The sequence below is a fragment of the Phascolarctos cinereus genome, unplaced genomic scaffold, assembly GCF_003287225.1.
Source record: "Phascolarctos cinereus isolate Bilbo 61053 unplaced genomic scaffold, phaCin_HiC Scaffold_5;HRSCAF=322, whole genome shotgun sequence".
Classification (NCBI taxonomy): Eukaryota; Metazoa; Chordata; class Mammalia; order Diprotodontia; family Phascolarctidae; genus Phascolarctos; species Phascolarctos cinereus.
In genome coordinates, this window is record NW_027555958.1 from 435,731,651 (window position 1) to 435,738,849 (window position 7,199).

The 7,199-nt window shown below is 43.1% G+C and overlaps 1 protein-coding gene across 1 annotated transcript in view; it reads right to left on the bottom strand.

Moving 5' to 3' along the window:
- Window positions 1-3,563, bottom strand: part of LPAR3 (lysophosphatidic acid receptor 3) — a 123,220-nt gene extending 119,657 nt beyond the window's left edge. The window contains exon 1 of the mRNA XM_020988719.2: window positions 3,288-3,563. The gene's annotated coding sequence lies outside the window, so the exon portion shown is untranslated. The remainder of the gene's footprint in view (window positions 1-3,287) is intronic.
- Between the last annotated feature and the right edge of the window lie 3,636 nt (window positions 3,564-7,199).

Here is a 7,199-nt window from a genome sequence, read left to right on the forward strand (position 1 = left end):
TTTTTGATTGATAGCTCTAAAATTGGGATAAAAATAGCACCTACTACACAGGATTGGTCCAAATGTGACAAAATATGGAAAGGTCTTTAAAAACTCTTAAACTGATATATAGATGTCAGCTATTGTATTTTAATTAATATTGCTGTTATTTTCTTGTCATAGTCTTGACATTACAGAATGGTGGCTTGCTACACAGACAAAAAAACAAACAAACAAACAAATGTCTTATTTCTCTCCTTTAAACAATCGAATCTGTGGTCCACAATACTCCCCACTCACTTAGATTACAGTACCAAGCAACTTCTGAAACACAACACAGAAAAACAGACGATTTTTAAAAACAGATGATTTCATTAGGGGCTTATACTGAAGTCTGGTTTTCTTAAAATCTAAATCTATTTAAAGAAGCTCTAGGAAAACATAATACTTTTGTTATACTCAAAAATCACAAAAGAACCCCAGGACACATAATTTTTCTTTGAACTACATAAAATAAGACCAAAAAAAAGAGTCACAAAAGTCCCCATTTCTGTACCGGCACATGAAACCTGCAGATGGTACAAATGTATTTAAACCTAATCACCAGATTATACATAAGCTACAACAGCTAATTCATCCTACCCCAGAACTCATTTCAAACCAATACGCCAACAGCAACAGAATGAGTAATGGACAATTACACTAGTTCCCTACACTTAAAGTAGTCCACTCTCAAGACAAATGCTAAAGAACCCAGAGAGAGAAAAAAACCCAGCATGTTGTCCTCCTCAATACGGTACATGGAACACACACAAAGCATAATCACACCTGTTTTGTTCAATCTTTATTCTGCGTTCATAGAAAATGTATGTAAATTGGTACTAGCAACTATCTGCTGAAACAACCAACCACCTAAAATAGGCAAGGTGCATTCAAAAGAAAACAGTCTTTATACTCGGATTTATTTAATTTGTCTGATTTGGAACAGATGATTAGTCCATCATAATTAGCTTGAGGTTTCACAAAGTTAGAAATGCAAAAGACATAAAAGAGGGGTGAAGGGCAAAATAGTCTATGTTTCCAGTGATACATTAGGTGACAATATAAATACTGTCTTTACAGCTGGATAATTCTCTGTAATAGCATGTCTTCACAAACAGATGCAAGGTACAACAAACCCTCTTGTCAAGTTAGCTTCTGCACACAGCCATTACCAGTAAGCCCTGCCTGCTGATGTTTTAAGACTGGCCCAGTTAAGCATTGGGCTGATGAAGGCAAGGCTCTTTCGTGTATCTCCAGGAACCTGTGAGCTTCATACAAGGAAACAACCTGCCCAGTAGCCCCATAAATACTACCCCCACACACACCCGAGAGCATTTCCAATCCCATAAACTTGGGTCCTTTATCAGCATATCTGTCCCACAGATGTGCACCCCGGATCCCAATGGGATTGGTTTGGAGAGAGTCTTGGGTGGGTCAGCTCTACTCTTGGCAAAAATAACAATGTATCCAGAATAGTATGACTTTTGCAAAGGGGGGGAATCCATTTGAAAATGTTTGGGGCCCATGTTAACTTTCTTCTTTTGCTTAATAAAAACAATTAAAACATTTAACAATTGTTATCCTGCCCCTTTCTTTGCCAGTAAACATTACTGGATTCAGATGGGCTCTTTTAGTTTTAAATAGATGTATTATCTTTACCAATAGGTGAAAGAGAAGAGATACTGAAACAGCAACAAGTTATGGGGGGGGACATTTTGTGGAAATTCATTAAAAATTTACTAACAAATCACTATGTATTTGGTTTTTATTGACTACCCTTATATAACTAAATCATTTTCGATGTTCCCAATCACTTCTCAACTTACATGCTGGAAGAGAGTCTAACTTTGTTCCGTTCTACTTGTCCTGGACATGGGACAGCTATAAAGTAATATTACTAGAATAAAAAGCAGTGTTTTCTGACATTTTCAAAGGCAATGTCATGGAAGCAGATTTCACTGAGAAACTGTGAATGCATAGAAGGCTGCACATGGAGCCAGAAAGACCCGAATCCAAGTCCGGCTTCTGACAGATGTTGGCTGATCAACCCTGGGAAAGTATTTTAACCTTTTAGCACCCCGAACATAGTTGCTATGCACTAACCACCATCCAGACTCTAACGGCTGTCTATTGAATGGCGTAACATAACACCTGCTCCGTTGAGATGAATTGAGGTAGAGAAGAATTGCATCTCTTTCCCCATAATTTCTCCCTGGGGCATTGAGCGGTGCAGTGGGTGGAAGAATGACCTTGGAGTCTGATAGACTGGGGCTCCAGGCCTCCTCAGACAGATACATACTAGCGGTGTGAGCATGGCCAAGTCCTTAACCTCTCCGTGCCCCGCCGCAACTCTCTGAGACGAAGTTACAGAGTAGCCAAGCTCTGACAGGAGAGGGAGTTTCCATACCATGAACCTCCCCCACGCTGATGAAATCACAGCTCCCGGTGAAAAGAACAAGAGTGAGGACAATAACTTTGGGAAAGAGTAGCCTGAGAAAAAGTAGGAAAGGCGGAGGCTTGGTCTTTTCCTGGGACAGGCTGAGGCTACAGCCCCTGTGTACAGAACTTTAGGTCCCAATTGCTTTTTGCTCCTGGAAATGTGAATCAGAGGACAAGGTACGTTATCCACTTTACCGCCCTGAGAAACACAATCCGCACCTTTTGTTTTGCTTCTCTTCCTATTTTTTCTGGGCTCCTGAAAATCGTGCTGCCCAGAACCAATTATGCCGAATTACCTATAGACTCAGAGAGGAACCCAGGGAGGGTCACAGGGCTGCGGGACCTACATACCTAACCACCATGCGGGCGGGCATGCAGGCTGGCAAGCGCTCTGGGACACTGTGGGCATCAGTTTCCTTCTCTGGAAAAATCGGGAGATTGGTATCGATGCCCTCCAAGAGTTATTCCAGTTCTAAAACCTAACATTCCATTGGTATGTCTTCCCTATTCGTGGGCTGGGGCAGCTCCCTCCCCTTTGGCCACCAACTGGGAGCTCCAGAGGCCAGGGAGTGGGAGCCCTGGGGCCGCCAAGGTTGACCAGGAGAAACATACACATGCTGCATCGTGCCACTCCACAGGACCTCTTCGCCCTTAGCAGAGTTTCCCAATTTCTCAGCAGGGGTCGAGGGGCTTCCCCCGAAATCCCCAGCCCTTCCCAGGCAGGCGCTTTCTGCGGGCACTTGCCCGTCCACCAAGGGGCGGCGTGACCTTACAAGTCCACCTCAACCACAGGCTGCCTGCCCTCCTAGACCCCGCACCCAACTCACCGCTCACGCTCGCCCCCGCCCGTCTTGGGGCGCTCCGCTCCCTGTCCCGGACCCCGGGAACCGGGTGCCCGAAGCCTGGCCCGAGGACTGCTGCATGCCCGTGTGTGAGTGAGTGAGTGTAAGTGAGTGTGCCCTCAGCCCTCCCTCCGGGTGGAGGAGAAAAGAAGAGGACGGGGAGAGGACGAGGAGTAGGAGTAAGTCTACCGCCGAGGAGAGTGGGACCAGAGAAAAAGTTTGGCCCAGACGAGGGCGGGGAGCTGCCAGAGTAGAAGGGGCTGGGCCCCGGCTCCCTGCCCCTCCCCGTCCCGCCCCACCCCGGCTCCTAGGCTGGCCTGGCGCCCAGGCGTGTCTAGGCGGTTCCCGCGGGACAGAAAAGAACTCCCTCCCTACCCCCTCACCTCCTAGGAAGAGGCTGGGCAGCGCGAGCGGGCACCTCGGGGGAGGGGGGGAGCAGCCAGCGTTGTGCTCCAGGTGCAGCCACCGCTGCTTTACCCCCCACTTCCCCGAGGGCATGCAGGTATACATAGCTTCTTTCGGATATCCCCGGCCTCCCGCACTCTTAACAGTCCCCCTCAACACCCTTCAGTCCAGTGCATCCCATTCTGTGCCAGCAGGAGAAAGCCCAGTGCTAATTTGACAAGACCCTGAGGAAACAACAGCCCTGACCTGCAGTCACACTGGGGAGGAAGGTACTTAGATAGCCCTCTCAAACTCAGAAGCTGGATCCTAACAAACCCCAACTCATGCACCAAAATTTCAGTGAATCTGTGCTGTCCAACAAGGTGGATGCAGGCTCCAAAGCCTCAGATGGTAACTCATCTGTGCCTTAGACTTCTTTTTAACTCTTGTCTGGTGTCCTTTCATCAGTTTTCCTTAGAACATCTACCCAGGCCCTGGAGGTCTTCCTCTAGGTTTTCAAGCGTTCCCTCCCCTAGTCTCAAGAACAACCTAAAACCGAGGATTTAATAGAACCAACAAGGATGACCTAAAAGTGGGGGAGAGGGGGAAGCATGGCATGCAGAGTAGCCTAGTTTAAAAGTTTATCGTAGAATATGACCCAAATCTACATCCTACCCACCCCCTTCCTCCTCTGCTCTCTGAGAAGTCATTTAAGTAAAAAAAAAACAGTTTTGAGATTTTTTTTAACAGCTGGCAGAGAAAGCCTCCAGTGACCCACCATCCAGGCAGAAGAATAACTAATGAAAATGATTGCAAGGCAGGCTCTATTATTCTCTCTGAGCTCTGCAAATCAAAAACAGAATGACAAAGATGCAAAAGGGAAAAAAAGAAAGAAATTCCCTTCAGTACCTCAAGGGTACATTATATCAGAGGAGAGGGCAAGAGAATTCTGGGGAGGTGCAGGATGAGAAAGGTCACCTATGAATTGAATAATCTCAATTAGATCTTCTTCGAAACCTTTAGAGGATTAAAGAATATGCGTTTTATGGTCCCTGTCATTCATTTGGAAAATAAAACAAATGGGAAGCTTAAGTCTAAGGTTTAATAACATCATCCCTCTGACTTGCCCAGATTGCCACGGGATCAAAAAATTCAATTCTTCAAAAATTCATCAAGAATGAGGAGGGTCTTTGTCTGACATTCATTGATAAAGCTCCCCTGCCTTATCTCATATTACTCTTCTTGCATTCTGCACTCCAGCCAAATTGCATCACTCTTCCCCCTCAGCACAACCTTTCAGTAACTTGATGCAGATGTTTCCCTGTTCTCTTGACTTGAAATGTCTCCTACCCCACCTTCACCTAGTGAATTACTATTCATCCTTCAAAGTCCAAGCCCAGTGCCATCTTCTCCAAGGAGCCTTCCCTAATTCCTCCCCACCACTACCTCCCTTCTCTCCTTAGAGAGATAATAACCGATATGTATCTTTTCTCACCTGGCACTTCATTTTGCAATTCTCTAATGCACTTATCTTGTGATACTGGGTCTGTGTTTCTATCTTTTGCCTTTACTAGACTATAAACTGCATAAGGGCAGAGACTGTATCTAATCTAAATTTTTATGTCCCCCCCAGCATCTAGCATAGAATTCTGCATGCAAGTGGTACTTAATAAACATCCCTTGAATCAATGAACTTATCTACATAGAGAAATGTATGACATAAGTAAAAGTATACATATATCAAATGTACATATATAAAAGAACAAAGAAGTCTACATATATCAAATGTATATGTATAAAAAAACAAGGAATGTGTTATGCCCAGCTCAAAAGAAGTCAGACATAACACACATATTGAATGAATTCCTAATACTGTAAAGGATATAGGAGACCTAATATGGAAGGAGTCAAGAAATAAGGTGACATCAATAATTGGGCCCTAAAATATGTGACAGAAACTTCCCCTGAAGGGTTACTATTTAAAATAATTCTCTGTCAAGCAGAAATTCTGTGTTGATCACTGCTTGATCATTGAATCACAGGACTGAGAACTCAAGTAGTTTTTAAAGTTTTATCAAATCCTATCATTTTGCAGATGAGGAAACTGAGAACCAGAGAGGTTAAATGTTGTTCCCAAGGTGATGAAATAGGGGAATACAGAAGTACAGAATATGGTCTCTGTACCAAAGGAGGTTAGAAGAGACTAACACACATGAAACAGATTAAACATATGAAGAGACTAATACATATAATACATACTAATAAATATATAACAATATAAAACAAAAATGTTAAAGCTATGGTACTGACAAAAAGACTCCTCCCTATTATCCAAAAGGGAATGGGAATTGAATTGTGATCCCAGACAGATCCAAAGTGAATATCCTGTATAAAGTTCAGTTGCATACTCTGCCTTCTCTCACTCACCCCAAAACTAATGTATGTAGAGCTATTTATATAAACCATAATGCTGCATAAGTGGAAGTTATTATTTTAACAATGCTCTCCTTAGTCCCTCCCTCTCCCCCTCACATATACTTTGGAAAGTAACCAAGCTGATTGTCTCTTCCCCTCCATTCCTTTTCTTCTCTTAGAAAGATAATAACTGATATGAATAGAATGCTTTAAAGTTTGTAGACGTTAGCACTTCACATATATTGTTCGTTTGACCCTCTCAACAACCATGTAGAATAAGTACTATAGGTATTATTATCCCCATGTTACAGATGAAGGAAATGACTTGGAGAAAATAAGTAACTTGGCCATGGTCACATAACTAGTAAGTGTTGTTACTGAATCATTTCAGTTTTCTTCAACTCTCCATGACCCATGTACGGATTTTCTTGGCAAAGATACTGGAGTGGTTTGCTATTTGTTTTTCCAGCTCATTTTACAGATAAGGATGCTGAGGCAAACAGGGTGAAGTGATTTGCCCAAGGTCATACAGCTAATAAGTAAGGCTGGATTTGAACTCATGAACATCAGTCTTCCTGATTCCAAGCCCAGGTCTCTATACACTATGGTGCCACCTAACTGTGCTTCTAGCATAGTGCCTGTCATAAATGCCTGTTATTTGATTGATTGAGTGACAGAGGCAGGATATAGACATAGGTCTTCGTGACTCCCAATTCTAGCACTGTCTACTACTGTGAGAATTCTTCTACTTTTACTCTGCCTTTCACTACTCAAATTTCTGTCAATTCTATCTTAGAATGTATCTTACTCTCAGATACTTATACCTCTTTTTAAACTCTTTTCCCCTTCTTTCTTCTAGATCTTGCTAAATTATTTTTTAGGAAAAAAATATCCTCTCCCCCTCCATCACATTTATGAGCCCCAAAGAAATCATCCTAATCATGACTGAAATAGGAATATACCTGAATGAAGGAAACAAGTTTTTAAATGAAACCATCGTAATGAAGAATGCTGCTATCAATATTCACTTCCACAAGGTTGAGTTCCAAATTTTCTCCCCATCTCACCCCACCCCCCACCCCAAGAGGGCATGCATTC